This window comes from Salmo salar, chromosome ssa03, assembly GCF_905237065.1.
Source record: "Salmo salar chromosome ssa03, Ssal_v3.1, whole genome shotgun sequence".
Classification (NCBI taxonomy): Eukaryota; Metazoa; Chordata; class Actinopteri; order Salmoniformes; family Salmonidae; genus Salmo; species Salmo salar.
In genome coordinates, this window is record NC_059444.1 from 30,766,151 (window position 1) to 30,791,223 (window position 25,073).

At 43.7% G+C, this 25,073-nt stretch overlaps 1 protein-coding gene and 1 non-coding gene across 2 annotated transcripts in view; both read left to right on the top strand.

The window, feature by feature from the left end:
• Nucleotides 1-25,073, top strand: part of LOC106599727 (PH domain leucine-rich repeat-containing protein phosphatase 1) — an 85,617-nt gene that overhangs the window by 6,368 nt on the left and 54,176 nt on the right. The window lies entirely within an intron of this gene.
• trnat-ugu (transfer RNA threonine (anticodon UGU)) lies at nt 11,529-11,604 on the top strand. Its single transcript has one exon. It is a non-coding gene; the product is annotated as a tRNA-Thr (tRNA).

Consider the following 25,073-nt stretch of genomic DNA (forward strand, 5'->3'; position numbering starts at 1 on the left):
GTGAAGCCTCTGTAACAGGAAGTCCAGTAGATTCTAATATCTAATCTCTACGGTCATGCATGATTAGGCCTTTAGGTGTGTAGCGGAGACAGTCATGTCTTTACAATCAACAACGCCTGTTTGGTACCTGTGAAATATGCCTGTTGGAGATGTAGGCCTGAACGGCGGGCAAATGCAGTGAGATTTCTCAGTTGTATAACCTCTACTCTAAAGCCTGTGAATCCAGCCAGACCTTCCCTCGGTGACCAGATGAGATACAGTACCTTACTTGGGTGAGCAGAGGGTCTGCCAGAAAGATATACACACACACACACACACACACACACACACACACACACACACACACACACACACACACACACACACACACACACACAGAGCAGGCCGGCTCAGATCAAAGGGCCATGGCGGTGCTCTTTGACCGTCTGCAGAGTGAGACCTCCAGTTCTGGCCCCCCAGGGGCCCATTACTATGACAGGTCAGTAGTACAGTATATTCTGGCCCTCCATTTTCTCCGTCAAGACTTAAGGGAACAGAGTAAATCATACTGTATGTTGGTAATTAAATGACTTAACGCTTATTGCAGGATAATAAGACCGAGACCTACACAGACAAAATATTGTTTATTACGATACTTATCACATAAACTAAAGATAGACCTGACCCAAGTAAAAACTCACAGTTCAAGGCGGTGAGAAAAGATGTTGTGTCGATAACCGGTGCCGTGTGAGTTGAGGGCTTCTATGACTAAGGGGGGGGCTGTGGTTTGAAACGGCGATTCCCAAACCTGGTACCTTTTTCCAGAATCCCACTGAACTAGGATCAGCTCATATTTCAGAGACTTCAGTGTCCCTCCACCCTTAGCGGCGTTGTCAGAAAGCGCATTTGACTGGTTTTCAGGAAACAGTATTATCAACCTAACTTCCATTTCCTCTGAAAAACAGAAGTGGGGATTCCGCTCAGGCGTCTTTCTGCGTTGGGTTCGTGTCCCTCTGTGACTCCACTGAACTCGGATCAGCCCAGAGACCTCCCAGGAGAATAACCTAACAAAGCTCCCCCTTGCCAAGAGGATGTAACTGTTTCCCCACTAACAAACTCAGAGGAGGGGTGTGTGTGTGTGTGTGTGAGAGAGAGAACAGAAGCAGTGGTTTAAACCTCAGCACACAGGGCTTCCCCAGAGGCTGAGGTGCCAGAGTGCTTTGTACCCACCCTGAATGATTTACTTGTATTAGCCTACTCCTTAGTTTAGCTCAGCAAACAACCGTCATTTAGGATAACCGAGGATTTTACTTTTAATAACCGTCTGCCCTGACTAGTTAAAAAAAAAATATATATATATTTTTTTCAGTCTGAATCAAACGTATCACAAACTGCAGTGCTCCAGTTGAGTGAAACTTTGCGCTTAGTTGACGGTGCATTGCTTTTGAACTGAGATTCACTGTCATTATACTGTTATTGGTTGGCCTATTTATTCAAAAGTCACTCAGGCAATACATTACTTGGCCTATTGTACTTTTAGGCTACTGCTGTCTCCACTTCAGAGAGTAGGATACTGCGGGCGAGCTCGACCGTCAGGGGAGAGGGTAGAGCTGATGGTTTTTCCTTCGCTCGGGTAAAGAGTTGGCTAATGTTTTACAGTGTTGCTGTGTCACGTGTTTGAGGCAGCGTGTGACGGACAGGTGCAGCATGGGAATGCGTCGCTCATGTGGAACGGATGACGAAGGAGATATCCAACGCAGCCAGCCAGCCAGTGCCCAAGCTTGAAGGACCCCTTTGTACACGACACGTAGCAGACTAATACATGCCCGCTCAGAAAATGTCACATGACCATTATACGAGTTTCAAATGAAAAGGCTAATCAGTCAGACTAAACTGCCTTAAAAATGCCCTAATCCAGGCGGTTCATATTTCCATGTACACACACTCATAGCACCGTGAGGCCAGAGAGAGGATGTTTTCACTACATAAAGAGTCAATTCTTTTGGTGATACAGTATTTGCATACATGTGGCCATTTCATGCCATTTAACATTTACCTTACATTAGTTTGTTTGATTAGTTTGTCCACAGTACACACATTGAAATACTTTTTTTATTTTTATTTTCTGTTACTGTGCGTCTTGTTTCCCCCCGTCACATGGCTGAGTAGTGAGCAGGAATTCGGTGGTGACATGGTGACTTTAAGAACGCCGCAGCTAGCTAGGGGTTTAAAGGCTTAATGAAGCTTGAAGTTCTCTGAAGCAGCCTTGGCAGCCGTTAAGCTCACAGCTGACTCGGAGTCTTCCGCTCCTCTCCCTGCTCCTCTCCTCTGATCTCCTCTCACTCAACACCCCAGATTGGTCCCACATTCACAAATCTGTCTTCTCCAAATCTTTTACATCACGGTTTCTGACACCTTTTATGTATGCGTCACTGGTCGTCTTGGCAACAAATTCAGGAGCTCTTCATTTTTTCAATGTGATTTAACTTATTAGGTTCAAGGTCCTCAAGGTTTTACTAGTAGTTTAGCAGTAGAGAGAAAACCGCTTCAAAATGAATGCCAACCGATAGTGAGAATGAGTCCCCTAACGGTGGTTGTCTCCCCTCATCTCATCTCCTTTCCTGGCTGCAAGCTAATGGTGTGTTCCTAAACAGCCCATTGGTGAGTCAATGTAATTGTCTAATCAGATTTCACACGTTCCAGGGCTCGAATCCAATGTGTCTTGTGTGTGCACACCCAAGGAGGGGGGGGCAAGGGCAAGGGGGCACTGTTGCGTTGTCTCCTCACGGGCGGAACACGCTGTTACATAAGAGGTGTGTGTGGGGGTAGGGAGGATTTCTGTGTGTGTTGGGTGAGGTGGTCTGCTCCGGTATGTGAGGACGGTGGTTTTGGCTGGTGTGTGTGTGTGCGTGTGTGTGTGTGTGTGTGTGCGTGCAGCGAGATGCTTTTATGATAGTGGTGTCAGCCTGCAGAGCCAGAGGATCATGTCTGTTTTCATTCTAATATAGACCCCCCTTCTCTTGGCCCGACATCCCTCCCTCTCTCTCTCCCACTCTACCCCTCCCGCTCTCAATTTCTCCCTCAATCTGTCCTCATCTCTTTCCTCTCGCTATCATTTCTCACATCTCCTCCCTCAGACCATCTGACAGATTCCATTCATCTCTCGCTATATCTTTCTCTCCCTCACCAGACCATCTTTTTGTTGTTGTTGATGCTCCCTCCATCTCTGACTGTCCATAGGCTACCGCTTCTCTGCCACCCTCATCTAGGGCTCTCCTGTCCCTCCCCCTCCTCTCCTTTCCTCATGTACTGTGATGAACAGTAATGCACGGTGTTCATGGTGACCATGGTGATTGAGTTTAGCCCGAGGTGGTTCTGAGAAAGGCTTGTGCTTTTCAAATGTAAAGTAAAGCAGGAACCGATGACCACTTCTTGAAGTGAACACTGCTTTGTGGTAAAGCAGCTGAATCTCTCTGGGTTAAAGAATGTCATGCTATGCCATTCCTGTCTGGCCTGCGGAGGGAGGGGGGGGGGAGGGGGGCGTGAAGGGGGCGGGAGCCTATACACCCTATGGGAAATGCCTGCCTTCTCAGCTGTCTGTCAAACTGGCCTGAAGGAAAAGCTTTATTCTGTGAGAAGCTTTGGATATAGTGGAGGGAGTGAGCCCACATGGGGTTAACATGGCAGGGAAGGGGTCTCCCCAAAGTCAGGCCAGCCCTGGAATCCCAAATCCCATCCTCTTGTCAGCCCCAATCCCCAGTAAGTCACTCCTCTCCACAGTCCCCACTTTCCTCTCCTTTTCACAGCCCCCTCCTACCCTCCGCTCCTCCCCAGGCCCTTCCTCTACTCCACTACCCCCCCAGGCCCTTCCTCCACTCCACTACCCCCCTCTCCACTCCTCCCCAGCCCCTCCTACCCTCCACTCCTCCCCAGTCTTTTCCTCCACTCCACTACCCCCCAGGCCCCTCCTGCTCTCCTCTCCACTCATCCCCAGCCCCCCTCCTCCACAGTACCCCCCCTCTCCACTCCTCCCCAGTCCCTTCCTCCACTCCACTCCACTACCCCCCAGTCCCCTCCTCCTCTCCTCTCCACTCATCCCCAGCCCCCCTCCTCCACAGCCCCCCTCTCCACAGCCCCTCCTCCCCAGCCCCTCTTCCTCTCCACTCCTCCCCAGCCCCCTCTTCCCTTGCTCACTCCTCCCCTCTCCTCCTTCCCAGTCCCCTGTGCTCCTCATGCCCATGCAGGAGGATTAGGTCCAGGCCAGCAGGGCTCACTCTACCCAGCTTTGATCAACAGCAGCCCAGCCTAATGCCAGCCTGCATGTGCAACCCTCGGCATTAAAACAGAGCAAAAAAGCAGCTCAAAACCGCAAACACTCTGATTAGGAAACACTGCTGCCTGCCTGCTTTAAGTTGGGTCCTTAAATGCCATCTCAAATGTTGTTTAATCAATTCGCTCTGCCTCAACTCACTCAAGTCTCCAGGGAAATCATGACGACTTTCACGTTTCTAACTGATACATTAGCTGGAGATCAATTGGATATTGTCTGAATTTAGGTCTAATCTGCTATCATTTTCTATGGCTAGACACTTTATTTTCTGACAGTTTGCCATGGGTTTTGGACTGATAAGTGGTTGCTTGACAACCACATTCAACGGCTGTGGTTAGAACATAAACGGTTACAACACCTACGTTTGTGTGGCCTAGACTAGGGTTGAGTGGCAGGAACCCGGGTTTACCGAGACTCACCAGGATTTATCACCCAAATCTACACCGTTTTCCCGGTATAAATAACTGCGCGAAACCGGTGAATTATAGTAAGTTATTTCTATGAACAGGCTTCTACAGCCTCTGCGTGATGAATCAACGCTCAGGGTGGGGACAGACAGCCCATCTCAGTATGAAGCGCAGTTCACAATGCATGTAGACCTACCACCTCATCATGGTTTCTTGCGACAGGTAGGCCTGCATTTGTTGCAGCGTAGTCTATGCTACAGTAATATAAAGACCGAATGCGCATCTAATTTATCCATCTCTATCTGGCTTTCGGGGGTCACCTTGTTTTTTTTTTTAATTGTGAAGATTAGAATAGTTTTTATTGCATCTGCAGAGTTTTAAAACAACCTGTCACTCGAATATCGTTGTTTTAAATCAGTGCACGTGCGAGCACTCTCGCGGTCTTTCTCTCCATCAACTGGATTCAAATTGCACCGAAAATAGATAATCCTATTTAAGATTGATGTATAGCCCTATATATATAATTCATTGCGGTATTAGCCTTATATTTAGCTAATTAATGATGGGTTATGCATAATAAGCTTCTAATTTATTTATGCAAGTAACTGTGCTCCGCTGGCCTCCTTAAAAAAAGAAAGAAGAAGAAGCTCCTTAGCTGTTTGAGCCCCATGCAGGAAAAGCTAGACTAGAATAGCTTGCTGGACATAGTTTTTTTTAACGTTTTTTTAAAAAAATCATTCTTATACCAATAGAGTATTCGAAGAGGGACGCCAGCTCTTTTTTTTTGCTGAATGTTAAATACAGCAGCCAATAGAACTCACTGGTAGTTTGAAAGAAGAGCGAACGCTCGATGGCGGTTGGCTATAGCAGTTATTAATTCAGACCCGTAGCCATTCAGTCTTCGTGGAAGAGTAGTGAAAGCCTTCTGCATCAAATTCAAGGATGGCATTAAAGGATGTCAATGATCTCATTGGAATGATGAAGATGCGGACAACAAAACGTATTTCATTTAACTGTTGAAAGCGAGGAAGGAATGAAGCAACAATAGAGAGAGAAAGAGGAGGTAGTCTAATAACATTAGGGGAAATATTATGAAGGGTAGATAGGCATCAGCCTACTTATTATACAAATCGGCCTCATTAGATTTCAAAATTAATATCAAATTCGCTAGCCTATACTTATTACTTTGTAGGCCACATGTGCTGTAAAAGGCCAGTTTTATTGCTTCTTTAATCAACACAACAGTTTTCAGCTGTGCTAACATAATTGCAAAATGGTTTTCTAATGATCAATTAGCCTTATAAAATGATACACTTGGATTAGCTAACACAACTGATAATGGGCCTCTGTACGCATATGTAGATATTCCATTCAAAATCATCAGTTTCCAGCTACAATAGTCATTTACAACATTAACAATGTCTACACTGTATTTTTGATCAATTTGATGTTTTTAATGGACCATTTTTTATTTTATTTTTTCAATAACAAGGACTTTAAGTGACCCCATACTTTTGAAAGGTAGTGTATGTAAATAAGATATTTCTGTTTTTTATTTGTAATACATTTGCAAACATTTCTAAACCTGTTCAAGTTTTGTCATTATGGGGTTATTTTGTGTAGATTACTGAGGATACATTAGGCTGTAACAAAATGTGAAAAACGTCAAGGGGTCTGAATACTTTCTGAAGGCAATGTATGTTCTTTATAAGGCTTTTGAAAGACACTTCCGGTTTTGGCGGAAAATATTGGGTTACCTGGGAGAAAAGTGCTGGAACATTTGAAAAATGCCGGGGGAAATATTAAACCCTTGTCCAGACAGATAGATCAGGTGTGTTTGGGTGGCGTTCTCTCTGGTGGGAAACTAAAGGTCACAGTCACTGATACCAACTGACTTCATTTAAAACTCCAACTACTTTGTACCACTGGTACTACCAGGAAGTAGGCTAACTAACATAACTTCCCTTTGTGTTTATTGAGTACAAACAGATAACCTGCTCTGTAAGTGAAACAAAATGATCAAACTGGTAGTGGTTCTATACCAGTTCAGCTCTGCCCTGTCAGTGGTTTTGTACCAGCTCTGCACCAATGGTTCTACAGTGTTAGCGGTTGTAGCTCTGCTCAGTGCTTCTGTACTGAGAAAAGGCAGCACTATGTTGTGCTGGTGAAGCAGCACAAAGTTAAAGAGCCAATTTAAAGGGACAGTGAGTGGTTCCCTGGTGGCCCCTCTGCCTCCCCTCTCCACAGTGAAGGGCCCAAGGACAGGAGCAGGAGCAGGCCAGGCCCAGTGTGCAGCTAGCCTTATTCATTACAGCGCTGCAGGCTATTGTTCTCAGCTGTGGCCTCTGATAATGTCCCAGGCCATGGGAAAGGAGAAAATGTCACCTGCTGCGCCAGCCCGGCCGAGGAGATCCCTCCTCTCTCTCTCTCTCTCTCTCTCTCTCTCTCGCTCGCGCTCTCTCTCGCTCACTCTCTGTCTATTATTGTCTCTCTTCCATATAGTTCTCTCTCTCTGTGATTCTCTCTGTGAAGGCAGTAAGGCACTCTCAATCTCTTTTCTCACTATTTTTCTCACTCTTCCTCCCTCTTTTGCACTATTTCTCTCTTTGTCTCTGTCTCTATCTCTCTCTCTCTCTGTTATTTTCTGTTCCGACTCTCTCTTTCTGCCTGTGGTTAAAGACTTCCCCTCTTTAGTTATATTCTTCCCATCACACTCCGTCTCTCCCCCTCCTTCCTCCCACCCTCTCTCTGTCAGTGCCACTGCGTTCACATGGCCCCAGCATGTGACAGGGAGCTAAGCCAAAACACCCCGGATGCCATGCCATACCCACTGTAGCCTCAGCCTCCCTCCTCTCTGCCTGTCTGCCGTTCCAACCAGGCCTCGTTAAATTTTAAACAAAACAAAAGAAGGTAAGAGGGAGAAGAAAGAGAGAGCAAGCGGCCCCAGTGTTTCCCGTAGGATTTGTTTCAGCCGGGGGGGGGTGCTGTGGACTGTTGGTCTTTACTGGGGGAGGTCACGCTTGTAGGCGATGTCGTGGCGACATTGGCTAGCTAAACTTATGCTCAGAAAAACATCATGGTTCTAATGGTCGTCTTGCAGGCCTTCGATATAAAGTCGATTTTGATGAAATTGAAAACGTCTGTTTGTCACTTTAACGAGGTTGGAGTAATAACATGTTCAACTACTTAAGACGTTGGTTCCATACTAGGTTGTGCATTTAGATTTCGAGAAAATGAACAACGAAGGAGTCATTTTTCACTTCTGTAGTTGACTTCTTGAACCCTGGACTGGTTTGCTTGCCAAGCGTTCCCCAAAGTTTTGCGATGTTGCGCCTCTGGGTATAGAAACTCTGTGATTCTACTCCAAAATGCATGAACATTTAATTATGTTGATACCATTGGAAATATAACTGATTGGTGCCACTGCACTGTAGGGAGATACTGAGGAGCAAGCGGTGGCTGTAAGCTGGTGGCTCTCATCCTCCTTACTGCTCGCTCTGTTTTCTACAAATATAAGTTGTAACCTGACCCTCTTAAAGGGATAGTCCGAGATTTTGGCAAATAAGCCCTTTTTCTACTTACCCAGAATCAGATGAACTCATGGATACCATGTTTATGTGTCTGCATGCCGTTTAAAGGATGTTAAAGGTCCCTCTTAGCTTTAGCGCAATGACTGGTAGTAGCGTTGCACATTTTGGGGAATATTCAGAGGTGGAAACTTTCCATGGGAATTAATGGAAATGTATGCAAATTAATATTAATACCATTTAAATGTAGATGTTTTTTTGCATTGGATATATTTACCATATCATATGGAGACAGAAACAAACATTTTACCTTATCATAAATAGACATAATTGCAAATGATTAAATCCTTCCAATAGAAATAAAAAACAATTTAGTTACGAATTGAACTTAATTAAATTAATACAATTTCACTGAACAACAAAAGAGAAGGGAATATTGAATGATCCCCAATGATCCATCACATCTCCCAAAAATGTTTTCAACATACATCTGCAAAATGAAACTAAAGCTTTGGTTGTCTTCCTCTCAGGCTTCCATGTCTTCTCCCTGGACCTCCTCAATGTCCACCTCTTGAACATCAGACTCTGAGGCCTCATCTTCACTGTCACTTTCCAACCTTGTTGAGGATGGCTCTTTGTCAGGCTTAAAAAGCCTCATCAAATGTATTTATATAGCCCTTCTCACATCAGCTGATATCTCAAAGTGCTGTACAGAAACCCAGCCTAAAACCCCAAACAGCAAGCAATGCAGGTGTAGACGCACGGTGGCTTGGAAAAACTCCCTAGAAAGGCCAAAACCTAGTAAGAAACCTAGAGAGGGACCAGGCTATGAGGGGTGGCCAGTCTTCTTCTGGCTGTCCCGAGTGGAGATTATAACAGAACATGGCCAAGATGTTCAAATGTTCATAAATGACCAGCATGGTCAAATAATAATAACCACAGTAGTTGTCGAGGGTGCAACAGGTCAGCACCTCAGGAGTAAATGTCAGTTGGCTTTTCATAGCCGATCATTGAGAGTATCTCTACCGCTCCTGCTGTCTCTAGAGAGTTGAAAACAGCAGGTCTGGGACAGGTAGCACGTCCGGTGAACAGGTCAGGGTTCCATAGCCGCAGGCAGAACAGTTGAAACTGGAGCAGCAGCACGGCCAGGTGGACTGGGGACAGCAAGGAGTCATCATGCCAGGTAGTCCTGAGGCATGGTCCTAGGGCTCAGGTCCCCCGAGAGAGAGAGAGAGAATTAGAGAGAGCATACTTAAATTCACACAGGACACCGGATAAGACAGGATAAATACTCCAGATATAACAGACTGACCCTAGCCCCCCGACACACAAACTACTGCAGCATAAATACTGGAGGCTGAGACAGGAGGGGTCAGGAGACACTGTGGCCCCATCCGATGATACCCCCGGACAGGGCCAAACAGGCAGGATATAACCCCACCCTCATTTGCCTGGATGTTCACCAATTTTTCAACCCTTGTATTGGTCAGCCTGTTGCGTGCTTTGGTGTGTGTGTGTGTGTGTTCCCAAACAAGGACCAGTTGCGCTCTGAGGCGGCTGATGTTGGTTGGAATTGTAGGATGATGGAGGCAACAGGGGAAAGCGCCTCAGATCCACAAAGTCCCTTCCACCAGGTGGCTGATGAGATATGTTGTCACGACTGCCATATTGTATCTCCATCCCAAAACCCTTACCTGGAAGTGTACTTTGCCAGACTGCCCTCATCCAGGCCAAGGCGGTGAGACACGGTAGTGATGACACCATAGGCCTTGTTGATCTCTGCACCAGACAGGATGCTCTTGCCAGCATACTTGGGGTAAAACATGTACGCTGTGGCATGTATGGGCTCCAGGCAGAAGTCTTCACGCTTTTTGATGTATTTCAGAACTGCAGTTTCCTCTGCTTGGAGCAACAGTGAAGTGGGCAGGGCAGTACGGATTTCTTCTCTTACATCTGCAAGCAGAGTCTGAACATCAGACAGGATGGCATTGTCTCGCTCAATCAATGCAATGGCTACTGCTATAGGTTTCAGGCTGCTTTCCACTCTTTCCCAAAATACATCATCCAGGAGGATCCTCTTGATGGTGCTGTTCATATCAGCAGACTGTGATATGGCCATTTCTTGGAGAGACGCCTTCCCATCCAGGAGACTGTCGAACATGATGACAACCCCAACCCAACGGGTGTTGCTGGGCAGCTTCAATGTGGTGCTCTTATTCTTCTCAGTTTGCTTGGTGAGGTAGATTGCTGCTATAACTTGATGACCCTTCACATACCTAACCATTTCCTTGGCTCTCTTGTAGAGTGTATCCATTATTTTCAGTGCCATGATGTCCTTGCGGAGCAGATTCAATGCATGAGCAGCACAGCCAATGGGTGTGATGTGAGGGTAGGTCTTCTCCACTTTAGACCAAGCAGCCTTCATGTTCGCAGAATTGTCAACAGTGCACATACCTTCTGTGGTCCAAGGTCATTGATGACTGCCTTCAGCTCTTCTGCAATGTAGAGAACGGTGTGTCTGTTTTCCCTTGTGTCTGTGCTCTTGTAGAATACTGGTTGAGGGGGGAGATGTTGTAGTTAATTATTCCTTGCCCACGAACATTTGACCACCCATCAGAGATGATTGTAATACACTCTGCTTTCTCTATGATTTCCTTGACCTTCACTTGAACTCTGTTGAACTCTGCATCCAGCAAATTAGTAGATAAAGCATGTCTGGTTGGAGGGGTGTATGCTGGGCGAAGAACATTCAGAAATCTCTTCCAATACACATTTCCTGTGAGCATCAGAGGTGAACCAGTTGCATACACAGCTCGAACAAGACATTCATCAGCATTTTTCTGACTACGTTCCTCCATTGAGTATAAAAACTTCTGATTCCAGGTGGACTATGAGCTGTTGCAACCGATAAGGTGTCTGATTCATCATTTTCACCTTGAATAGAAGTAGAGGGACTTTTGTCAGAGGTTGCTTGTTGTGAGCGTTGAGGGAACTTTATGGACTTGGCAAATAATTCTGCATTTTTGTTGCATTCTTCACATATGATTTGGCACAGTATTTTCAAATGAACACAGCTTTTCCTTCTACATTAGCTGCAGTGAAATGTCTCCACACATCAGATAGTGCCCGTGGCATTTTCCTGCAAAGATTAGAAAAAAGTGTAAAAAACCCCCAAATACAATTCCATTTACAGATAAATAGTTAAGCAGTTAGATTAAACAACTCCTTTCTAAGATAAATGTTTTAAAATGAAACGTATGAAAACAGGTGAATTAACACTCCTCAGGTCCCGTGTGGCTCAGTTGGTAGAGCATGGTGTTTGTAATGCCAGGGTTGTGGGTTCGATTCCCACGGGGGGCCAGTACGGAAAAGAAAGGAAAAAACATGTATGCATTCACTACTTTAAGTCGCCCTCAGTTAGCAGGCTCAAGCAAGCTAAAACCCACATGGGCAGAAATTCTTAACAAGTTAGAAATGATTTAAACACACTTTGCTGTAGGACTACTATTTACTAGTTAAAACCTCTCTAGGCTAGGCGGGACGAATTCGTCCCACCTACGTAACAGCCACTGCCAGCCTGTGGCGCGATTTTCAAAACCTTAAAAATCCTATTACTTCAATTTCTCAAACATATGACTATTTTACAGCCATTTAAAGACAAGACTCTCGTTAATCTAACCACACTGTCCGATTTCAAAAAGGCTTTACAACGAAAGCAAAACATTAGATTATGTCAGCAGAGTACCAAGCCAGAAATAATCAGACACCCATTTTTCAAGCCAGCATATAATGTCACCAAAACCCAGAAGACAGCTAAATGCAGCACTCACCTTTTGATGATCTTCATCAGATGACAACCCTAGGACATTATGTTATACAATACATGCATGTTTTGTTCAATCAAGTTCATATTTATATCAAAAACCAGCTTTTTACATTAGCATGTGACGTTCAGAACTAGCATACCCCCGCAAACTTCCGGGGAATTCGCTAACATTTTACTAAATTACTCACGATAAACGTTCACAAAAAGCATAACAATTATTTTAAGAATTATAGATACAGACCTCCTCTATGCACTCGATATGTCCGATTTTAAAATAGCTTTTTGGTGAAAGCACATTTTGCAATATTCTAAGTACATAGCCCAGGCATCACGGGCTCGCTATTTAGACACCCGGCAAGTTTAGCACTCACCATAATCATATTTACTATTATAAAAGTTTGATTACCTTTTGTTGTCTTCGTCAGAATGCACACCCAGGACTGCTACTTCAATAACAAATGTTGGTTTGGTCCAAAATAATCCATCGTTATATCCGAATAGCGGCGTTTTGTTCGTGCGTTCCAGACACTATCCGAAATAGTAAAGAAGTGTCACGCGCATGGCGCAATTCGTGACAATAAAATTCTAAGTATTCCATTACCGTACTTCGAAGCATGTCAACCGCTGTTTAAAATCAATTTTTACGACATTTTTCTCGTAGAAAAGCGATAATATTCCGACAGGGAATCTCCTTTTCGGCAAACAGAGGAAAAAATCCCAAATGGCGGGGGCGGTCGGGGTCACGAGCATAAGCCCAGTGTCCCTTGATCGGCCACTTGAGAAAGGCGATAATGTGTTTCAGCCTGGGGCTGGAATGACGACATTCTGTTTTTTCCCGGGCTCTGAGCGCCTATGGACGACGTGGGAAGTGTCACGTTAGAGCAGAGATCCTTAGTAAATGATAGAGATGGAAAAGAAGTTCAAGAAATGGTCAGACAGGCCACTTCCTGTAAAGGAATCTCTCAGGTTTTGACCTGCCATTTGAGTTCTGTTATACTCACAGACACCATTCAAACAGTTTTAGAAAATTTAGGGTGTTTTCTATCCATATGTAATAAGTATATGCATATTCTAGTTACTGGGTAGGAGTGGTAACCAGATTAAATCGGGTATGTTTTTTATCCAGCCGTGTCAATACTGCCCCCTATCCTAAACAGGTTAACAAAAAATAATGTATGTCATATAAAATATATTCATCCCACCCAGTATTGTAGTCAAAATGTACTCCTTGGCTCAGACAGTGTAGTCGTGTGGGCTCAATAGCATCTCATTAGTGTGCAAGATCTTGAGAATCAGCTGTACATGTGATGGAAGAGTGCACTGTGCATGCAGAGGGTTGCAATTCCATTGAATTGGGGATAGTTTAACCAAAATATGCCACAAGACCTAGAATTGCCTTATGTGCATCCCAAAAAAAAGGTTCACTGTTATAAGCTAACATTTTTTTATGAATTTAATCAAAATTCCCCAAATTCCCGGGCTTAACCTACCATGGAAAATTTACCGAAAAAATTCCGGAAATTTACCAGAAAATAACTGGTACTCTATTGGAACAGTAGATGCTATGCTAGTCTATGCTAGCTGTTCCCATAGATTTCAAATCATTGCGATAACGCTAGTTAGCAATTGCGCTAATGGTAGTTAGCGACTTGCTTCAATCTGTATGCAGAAACATAATACTCTGGGTAAGTAGAAAAGGGGCTTAATTGCCAAATCTTGCACAATCCCTTCAAAAGCGCTTCTCGGCAGAAATATATATATATATATAAAAAAGATATATATGCACACACACTCTACCATCCAAAAGTTTGGGGTCACTTAGAAATGTCCTTGTTTTCCATGAAAAACATGAAATGAGTTGCAAAATGAATAGGAAATATAGTCAAGACGTTGACAAGGTTATAAATAATGATGTTTAATTGAAATAATAATTGTGTCCTTCAAACTTTTGCTTTCGTTAAAGAATCCTCCATTTGCAGCAATTACAGCTTTGCAGACCTTTGGCATTCTAGGTGTCAATTTGTTGATTTATTCTGAAGAGATTTCACCCCATGCTTCCTGAAGCACCTCCCACACATTGGATTGGCTTGATGGGCACTTCTTACATACCATACGGTCAAGCTGCTCCTACAACAGCTCAATAGGGTTGAGATCCGGTGACTGTGCTGGCCACTCCATTATAGACAGAATACCAGCTGACTGCTTCTTCCCTAAATAGTTCTTGCATAGTTTGGAACTGTGCTTTGGGTCAATTTCCTGTTGTAGGAGGAAATTGGCTCCAGTTAAGCGCCGTCCAGAGGGTATGGCATGGCGTTGCAAAATTAAGTGATAGCCTTCCTTCTTCAAGATCCCTTTTACCCTGTACAAATCTCCCACTTTACCACCACCAAAGCACCCCCAGACCATCACATTGCCTCCACCATGCTTGACAGATGGCGTCAAGCACTCCTCCAGCATCTTTTCATTTTTTCTGCGTCTCACAAATGTTCTTCTTTGTGATCCAAACCCCTCAAACATAGATTAGTCCGTCCATAACACTTTTTTCCAATCTTCCTCTGTCCAGTGTCTGAGTTATTTTGCCCATCTTAATCTTTTCTTTTTATTGGCCAGTCTGAGATATAGCTTTTTCTTTACAACTCTACCTAGAAGGCCAGCATCCTGGAGTCGCCTCTTCACTATTGATGTTGAGACTGGTTTTTTGCGGTACTATTTAGTGAAGCTGCCAGTTGAGGACTTGAGGCGTCTGTTTCTCAAATTAGACACTAATGTACTTGTCCTCTTGCTCAGTTGTGCACCGGGGCCTCCCACTCCTCTTTCTATTCTGGTTAGAGCCAGTTTGCGCTGTTCTGTGAAGGGAGTAGTACACAGCGTTGTACGAGATCTTCAGTTTCTTGGCAATTTCTCGAATGGAATAGCCTTAATTTCTCAGAACAAGAATAGACTGACGGGTTTCAGAAGAAGCTGCAGTAGTCATTTACAACGTTAACAATGTCTACACTGTATTTCTGATCAATTTAATGTTATTTTAATAGACAAAAATGTGCTTTTCTTTCAAAAACAAGGAAATGTCTAAGTGACCCCAAACTTTGGAACGGTAGTGTGTGAATGTTTTATTTATTCCTCCGCTGCTTATTGAATATAGTTAAACACTGGGCCCATATAATGTGGGGCCATGGAATGAATCACAATCTCATTCATTCACTCCTCTCCTCCTTTTCTCTCCTACTCTCTTCTCCATTTGCTTGGTTCGGTCGATCTCACTGCGAAGTCTGGAGCACAGCCCTTTAATAAGTCCGGCACTCCCCTCCTTGCTCTCTCTTTCTTTGTGCTCTCTCTCTCGTTCCCTCTCGTTCTCTCTCTCCCTTGCTCTATCTCTTTATCTCTTCTTGTATGAAAGCGTTCTTGTTTCTGTGCTCGAGGTAGGAGTTGTTCTTAACCACTCATCTAAGATCAGATTACCGTAGCCTCCATCTGAACCTTAACCAATAGGGGAGTGAAAAAAGTATCTGATCCTGTGTCAGTCTACCTACTCCCTGTTGCATAGCCTCTAAACTCATAATACTTCTTTCTATACAAACTAATATTTAACCTGTTAACTGCCAATGCGTGACTAAGTCATAATGATACACGGCTGCGAGAGACCTGTGTTGTAAAACGTTTTGCAATAGAAAACGGAATGTTTTCTTCTGTGTGGTGCCTAATGAATGCGACCCTGATGACTCCAGCTTCCCCAGTCCCGGTCTCATCCTCCAGTCTCATTAAGCAACCTGATGTTTCATGACTGCTGCAAATGAAAGCTATTAGCGTGGAGCACAAATAGTACAGTTCGGGGCAGAGAGACACACATAGAGGCACACGGAGCTACAGGGATTCAGTGAATAGTGGTTTGGGAGAGGTGTCGCTCTCTAATTAAAAAAGATATACAGTTGAAGTCGGAATTTACATACACCTTAGCCAAATACATTTAAACTCAGTTTTTCACAATTCCTGACATTTAATCCCAGTAAAGATTCCCTGTTTTAGGTCAGTTAGGATCACCACTTTATTTTAAGAACGTGAAATGTCAAAATAATAGTAGAGAGAATGATTTATTTCAGCTTTTATTTCATCACATTCCCAGTGGGTCAGAAGTTTACATGCTCTCAATTAGTATTTGGTCGCATTGCCTTTTTAAATTGTTTAACTTGGGTCAAATGTTTTGGGTAGCCTTCCACAAGCTTCCCACAATAAGTTGGGTGAATTTTGGCCCATTCCTCCTGACAGAGCTGGTGTAACTGAGTCAGGTTTGTAGGCCTCCTTGCTCGCACACACTTTTTAATTTCTGCCCACAAATGTTCTATAGGATTGCGGTCAGTGCTTTGTGATGGCCACTCCAATACCTTGACTTTGTTGTCCTTAAACCATTTTACACAATTTTGGAAGTATGCTTGGGCTCATTGTCCATTTGGAAGACCAATTTGCGACCAAGCTTTAACTTCCTGACTGATGTCTTGAGATGTTGCTTCAATATGTAATTTTCCTCACCTCATGATGCCATCTATTTTGTGAAGTGCACCAGTCCCTCCTGCAGAAAAGCACCCCCGCAACATGATGCCGCCACCCCCGTGCTTCACGATTGGGATGGTGTTCTTTGGCTTGCAAGCCTCCCCCTTTTTCCTCCAAACATAATGATGGTCATTATGGCCAAACAGTTCTATTTTTGTTTCATCAGACCAGAGGACATTTCTCCAAAAAGTACGATCTTTGTCCCCATGTGCAGTGTCAAACCGTAGTCTGGCTTTTTTATGGCGGTTTTGGAGCAGTGGCTTCTTCCTTGCTGAGTGGCCTTTCAGGTTATGTCGATATAGGGCTCGTTTTACTGTAGATATAGATACTTTTGTACCTGTTTCCTCCAGCATCTTCACAAGGTCCTTTGCTGTTGTTCTGGGATTGATTTGCACTTTTCGCACCAAAGTACGTTAATCTCTAGGAGACAGAAGGCTTCTCCTTCCTGAGTGGAATGATGGCTGCGTGGTCTTATGGTGTTTGTACTTGCGTACTATTGTTTGTAAAGATGAACGTGGCACCTTCAGGCGTTTGGAAATTGCTCCCAAGGATGAACCAGACTTGTGGAGGTCTCCAATTTTTTTCGAGGTCTTTGCCGATTTCTTTAGATTTTCCCATGATGTCAAGCAAAGAGGCACTGAGTTTGAAGGTAGGCCTTGAAATACATTCACAGGCATTCACCTTCAATTGACTCAAATGATGTCAATTAGCCTATTAGAAGCTTCCAAAGCCATGACATCATTTTCTGGAATTTTCCAAGCTGTTTAAAGGCTCAGTCAACTTAGTGTATGTAAACTTCTGACCCACTGGAATAGTGATACAGTGAATTATAAGTGAAATAATCTGTCTGTAAGCAATTGTTGGAATAATGACTTGTGTCATGCACAAAGTAGATGTCCTAACCGACTTACCAAAACCATAGTTTGTTAACAAGAAATTTGTGGAGTGGTTGAAAAACGAGTTTTAATGACTCCAACCTAAGTGTATGTAAACTTCCGACTTCAACTGTATATATTACACAACACACCAATACAATAGCAGAAGTCTAGAATGGACTGTGTTGTGGTTATAGTGTATGTTCTACAGGTGTGGGCTATGCAGTGCATTCTTCTGTATATCCTGAAACAGCAGAAAAACCGACTGAGACACTGTTTCAATGCCTTCATTAAACGTTGACCTTTGGATATGTGACCCAACTCACTTATCAGTTTCTCAGTGATTAGACAGCTGTGGCTGGTTGAGTCCGAAAACACACACACACACACACACACACACACACACACACACACACACACACACACACACTAGAGATAGAAGGGGTGTGAGAGAACAAACCCCAGTTCCAAAGGCAGAGAGATCATACCGTAGTTACGTACTGTATATACAGTCATGTGTGTCATATTGTCCTGTACTCGGCTATTGCTGATGACAGGTCTTTGTCCCCATAATGTTACCACATTACATCCAGTAGGTAGGGCTAGGCGATATGGCCTAAAAATCCTATCTCATTTCTTTTTTTCAAACTTATGGGCGATTCACAATATATACTGTACAGTATCTAGATTTGTACAAAATATTTTCTCTAAATAAGCATTGTTGTACAATTTAAAGGTAAAATACACTGCATTTCAAACAGTCAGCAATAATGACATGATTTCAGGGCTTGTGAAGTTATACCTAGGCTAAATATAAGCCTTCCACAACCATAAGAGCCACTAATAATTTCATTATTTTATCAAAATAGTTTAACCTGCTTTTTTTGTTGTTGTTGCAATGATCTGGCTTTCAAGTCGGTCTATGGAAAATTACATTTTTTTTGTTATAAATTTAACTAAAAGCATGCATAATGCACATTCACTAATAATGACCAACTTCTTGTAGCAGGCATTAGGCTATAGAAAATGAACACATGTCTCAACAACAATCTCTCAAGCCCACATGCTAGTGTATAGCCAGCTAATCTTTACAGTTCAGCCAATTTAGATATATTGCTAGCTAACGAGGTTGAGCAGTTGAACTGTTATGAACACACCCTTCTGTCTGTTTCCAACTGTTTGAAAAGCATGTTAGGCTGTCCACTTTGTTCAGATGTTGAAGTCAAGTTATCTACCTTATTTCTCAGAACGAATTGCCAATACCTTCTATAATTGTATTTCATGCTTGTTGCACATTTATAAAACAGACCAGACAGCTAGTATAACAGTCTTTGGCTAAAATGCTGCTAACGGTACGTTGTACCCTAACGCAGCGCGCGACAAACTGACTGTCTATTGATACTCTGATTTTAGTGTCTGCTCTGCGTGCATTTTGAATAGTTGAGACATAGAAAGGTTATCATTCGGAAAGTTTACTTCTCTATTACAGTAAAATAATGTCTCAATGTGTTTTGGTGTCCATATTTTCCGATTCTGTTGGATCAAACCTCAAATATCGAGTTGAAACCGCTTGTCAGAGAGGAAGATGTGATCTCTCATTTTATTGGCGTTAGAGACAGGGGGAGGGGCTTGGTGTCTGTGTGTAAACCATAGAGGAAGAAGTGAAGCAAGAGGTTTCATTCTCGCTAAAATCTGTCCAAAATAAGGCCATTGCGTTTCTAATGGCTTATGTCGGACCTAAGCTTGTCGCCTACCTTCCCGCCTTTTGGACAACGACTCCCATTGTTAAGGCGGAGACGTGCATCTCGTCATGATATGCTGATCTCTGGTGTAAATGGAAAGGTGCACAGAGGAGCGAAGGAGACGAGACCAAAAATACAACATGAGTACAAGGCGACTTACACGCTCATAAAAACAAAAAAATAACAAAACATTGATTATTACGATAAAGGCATTTGGAATATCGCGCAAAAACATACATGAATTCAATATATTTCCAAGCCCAAGTAGTAGGTACATGGACCTACAGCTCTGCAGTGAGTGGAGACTCACTGATTACTTGGCAGACTTTCCCTGCAATGCTTTAGTGACAGCGGGAGAGACAAGATGGAGAGATAATGACATAGAGAGGGAGACTGTGGGAAAGAGAATGATATTAAGACAGACACTGAGAAAAGGGAGAGAGACAAAAGACCATTGAGAGAGATAGGGAGGGTGAAAGGTATTGAGAGAGAGAAATGGAGAGAGATGCAGACAGACAGGTGTCCTGGCAGAAGGAGCAGCAGCAGGCCAGGGTGAAACGTCCAGCAGCCATTAATAATGCAGTGCTGCAAATAAACAAGGAAACACAGGACGATATTAAAGACAGGCAGGAGTCACCCAGCGCAAGGTAATTAATCACTGAATACATACAAGGATGGAGAGACGCGCGCGCACACACACACGGACGTGCTCAGACACACGCACAAACACACAGATGTATGCGCGCACACAGAGACATGCACACACATACGCAAGCATACCATGTGTGATTACTAAAACATGTCATCACAGTGTTTGTATGCAGGTTTGAGGACTACCTACCCGACTGAGGTCATTTTATATAGAGATTAGAGAGAGAAATCTGGCCATTCCTCAATCACCCGTCCTCACCCCTCTGCTCTCACGTTACACCCTCCCATTGTGTACTCTCTTGGGGGTCCGGTGCTACTGGGGTAAACCAAAATGACACTATGTGGGGGGGCTATTGTATCCTACCTCAAGACAACAACAATATTGTTACCGCTCTCTGTATCGCCCTCCCTCCCCCACAATAAAGTACACCCACCTGCAAAGACACTATGGAGTGATATGGGAGTGGGTTGCTTAGCGAACTAATGACTAGCTAATGACTGTGTTGATTGACAGAATGTGGATGTTGACATAGTAACATGCTAACTAGATGGTGATGCTGAATGGTCCATATTAGGGCTGGGCGATATATCGAATTCATTCGAATAATTGTTTTTGTGAGATATTCAAGGTTTTGTTATTTTTTGGGGTTTTTATGAGCGCTTGTCGGCTTGTTCTGTTGTATTTTTGGTCTCGTCTCCTTCGCTCCTCTGTGCTGTGTGCACCACCTTTACACCAGAGATCTGTGTATATAATGACGAGATGCATGTCTCCGCCCTAACATTGGGAGTCGTTGTCCCAAAGGCGGGAAGGCAGGCGACAAGCTCAGGTCCAACATAAGCCCATAGAAATGCATTGGCCTTATTTTGGACAGATTTTGACGAGAGTAAAACCTCTCACTTTGCCTCTTCCTCTATGGTTTACACGCCCCTCGCGCCAAGTGGTTTCATCTCGATATTTGCATATGGGGTTTGTTCCAACAGAATCGGTCATATGGACACCAAAACGCATTATTTTATTGTAATAGAGAAGTAAACTTTTCTAACGAAAGCCTTTTTATGTCTCAACTACTTAAATTGCGCGTTGAGCAGACACTACAAAAACGAGAGTATCAATGAACATTGATTCTGGAAAATGAATACTCAGTTTGTTGCTCTTAGCATTGGAGTACCACGTACCGCTAGTAGCATTTTGGCCTAAGACTGTTGTACTAGCTGTCTACCAGTGGAGGCTGCTGAGGGGAGGACGGCTCATAATAATGGCTGGAACGGAGCAAATGGTATGGCATCAAACACAGAAACCATGTGTTTGATGTATTTGATACCATTCCACTTATTCCACTCCAGCCATTGCCACAAGCCTATCCTCCCCAATTAAGGTGTCACCAACCTCCTGTGCTGTCTAGTCTGTGTTTTACAAATGTACAATAAGCATAAAACACAATTATATAAGGAATTGGCAACTTCTCATTTTGAGAAATAAGGTAGGCAGGCCACTTGATTGCAACATAAATAGATGATCAGATCTGAACAAAGTGGACAGGCTAACATGATTTTCAAACAGTTGGAAACAGACTGATTGGTGCGTTCATAACAATGGAACTGTTCAACCTTGTTAGCTAGCAAATAGATTAAAGTTGGCTAACTGAAATATAAAGATTAGCTGGCTGAACACTGAACGAGTGTGCTTGAGAGATTGTTGATGAGACATGTTAATTTTCTATAGCCGAGTGAATGTGCATTATGAATGGTTCTAGTAAAATTTGCAGCAACAGACTTGAAAGCCAGATCAGTGATTATTGCAAAAAAAAGCAGGTTAAACTATTTTGATGAATTAATTAAATTATTAGTGGATCTTATGGTTGTGGAAGGCTTATATTTAAAAACAAAAAATTGAGATAACCTTATTGGGAATTCACAATAATTGAAAAAATTAAGATATGATTTTTTAGGCCATATCGCCCTAGTCCGTATGGCATGTTGCGTTTCATATGCTTGTCTCAATTTAATGCTGTGAAGTGGTCTTCGGAAAGAACTCAGACCCCTTGACTTTTTCCACATTTTGTTACGTTACAGCCTTATTCTAAAATGGATAAACATTTTGATAAATCCTCAGCAATCTACACACAATATCCCATAATGACAAAGTGAAAACAGGTTACATTTTTTTTGTGCAAATTTATAAAAAAAAAAAAACAGATACCTTATTTACGTAAGTATTCAGACCCTTTGCTATGAAATTCTAAATTGAGCTCAGGTGCATCCTGTTTCCATTGATCATCCTTGAGATGCTTTGACAACTTGATTGAAGTCCACCTGTGGTAAATTCAATTGACTGGACATGATTTGGAAAGGCACACACCTGTCTATATAAGGTCCCACAGTTGACAGTGCAAGTCAGAGCAAAAACCAAAGCCACGAGGTCGAAGGAATTGTCCATAGATTTCCGAGACAGGATTGTGTCGAGGCACAGATCTGAGGAAGGGTACCAACACATTTCTGCAGCATTGAAGGAAGGTCTCCAAGAACAGTGGCCTCCATCATTCTTAAATGGAAGACGTTTGGAACCACCAAGACTATTCCTAGAGCTGGCCGCCCGGCCAAACTGAGCAATCGGGGGAGAAGGGCCTTGGTCAGGGAGGTGACTAAGAACCCGATGCTCTCTCTGAAAGAGCTCCAGAGTTCCTCTGTGGAGATGGGAGAACCTTCCAGAAGGACAACCATCTCTGCAGCTCTCCACCAGTTAGCTTTTATGGTAGAGTGGCCAGACGGAAGTCACTCCTCAGTAAAACGCACATGACAGCCTGCTTGGCGTTTGCCAAAAGGCACCTAAAGACTCTTAGAACATGAGAAACAAGATTCTCTGGTCTGATGAAACCAAGATTGAACTCTTAGACCTGAATGCCAAGCGTCACATCTGGAGGAAACCTGGCACCATCCCTACGGTGAAGCATGGTGGTGGCAGCATCATGCTGTGGGGGTGTTTTTCAGCAGCAGGGACTGGGAGACTAGTCAGGATTGAGGCAAAGATGAACAGAGAAAAGTACAGAGTGATCCTTGATGAAAATCTGCACCAGAGCGCTCAGGACCTCAGACTGGAGTGAAGGTTCACCTTCCAACAGGACAACAACCTTAAGCACACAGCCAAGACAACGCAGGAGTGGCTTCGGGACAAGCCTCTGAATGTCCATGAGTGGACCAGCCAGAGCCCGGACTTGAACTCGATCGAACATCTCTGGAGAGACCTGAAAATAGCTGTGTTGCGACACTCCCCACCCAACCTGACAGAGCTTGAGAGGATCTGCAAAGAAGAATGGGAGAAACTTCCCAAATACAGGTGTGCCAAGCTTATAGTGTCAAAGCCAAGAAAACTCAAGGCTGTAATAACTGCCAAATGTGCTTCAGCAAAGTACTGAGTAAAGACTCTGAATACTTATGTAAATGTGATATTACATTTTTTACATTTCTAATAAATTTGCAAAAGTTCTAAAAACCTGTTTTTGCTTTGTCATTATGGAGTATTTTGTGTAGGTTGCTGAGGGGGAGAAAAAACTAACAATTTAATACATTTTAGAATAAGGCTGTAACAACAAAGTGTGGAAAAAGTCAGGGGATGTGAATACTTTCCGAAGGCTCTGTACCTTGTTCTCTGTGACGTGTGAAATTGGCCAGCACATTATGTTCTACCCCCAATGTTCTCTCCATATTATGTTCACTGTGCAGCGTTCCAGAGACCTTTGAGATGTGTGGCGTCTTGTTTATGGGCTTTGTTATGTGTGTGTGCGCGTGTGTGACAGACCTGTAAGGCTTAAGCAGTGTGTGTATTTGTGTGTCGGTGTCCTGCATCATTCATGAGTGTGTCACCCTCTCCCTGGACTGCAATGACCCATGACTGTCAACAGTGTATCCTTGAGCCTGATGGCCACTGGCTGTGTCGAGGACACACTGCTGAGGCTAATCGCTGTGGCTGGAGCTGAGGCTGGAGCTGGGACTGGGGTTGAGGCTGGGACTGGGGTTGAAGCTCGGGCTGAGGCTGGGATTGGGGCTGAAGTTTAGCAGGCAGAAGGGATTCATCTGTTGTCACACTAACACAGACCACCATCTACTCTATCTACAGAGAGAGGATGAGAGGAGGATGGAGCAAGTGAGATTGAGAGGTAGGGAGGAAAGGAAGACAGGAGAGAATAGGAAAGGAATGAGGAGGGGGGGGTCCAGTGCCTCAGTGTTCTCACCTCCCAAACCCACACATCTGAAATAAGCAGAGACACACTCAGGGGTGTTACTCAAACTTGGGAGGGTCACAGCCTGGAACCAGAAACCGGTTGATGTCTGAGCGCTGTCCTGTGCGTGCCGTTCAATTCACACGTGACACATGTTTGTGGGTTGTGTGTGTGTGTGTATATACTGTATACAGCATCCCATACTGTATACAATCCAATGAAATCTCCTGCCCTCTGCTAGCATGTTATCGTCAAACATGGCGTGGTATTGCTCATCCCAATGACCTGACACATCATTCATGTCATGACTTACACACACACACACGACTGTGTTCACAGTGAGTCAGACAAGAGGACCTTGTGGAGGTTTGAGGCTATAGCTTTGACCTAGAATTCAACATGGCTCAGTGGCCCAACTAGTTAATCATCTCAGTGGCCTTGTGGTTAGAGTATCTGCCCTGAGATTGAAAGGTTGGGGGTTCGATCCCCGGTTCAGTCATACCAAAGACTGTAAAAATGACACCCAATGCATCTCTGCTTGGCAGAGATGGAGCTCTATGGGCTGTTTTGGCTCAGACAGGGCTTGCCTACCTTATTTCTGATGCAATGTCTCGCAACAAAGCTACAAAACAACCCAATGAGCTGAACAGTGTCATTGCATAGGAGTTAGACTGGAAAATGTGCCCCATTTTGTTTTTTAAATTCACGATATGACTTTACTCATATAAAAACTGTGGATGGAAACGTGGTTACTGTGATGCTTTATACCTATTTCTGGCTTATGTGGTGGGCCCGGCAAGCGGCGTGGCAACGGGTGCGTTTGGCCTGTCTGCGTGGCTGAATTTCTTCCATCTTGGCGATGTAGACTTTTTGGGGCATTTTGAAGCCAATTTACTGCAATTTCCTCCATGGAGCTGAGATAATACTGTACAGTTTTAAAGCTAATTTCCTGCAGTTCTACACATTTTGCCATG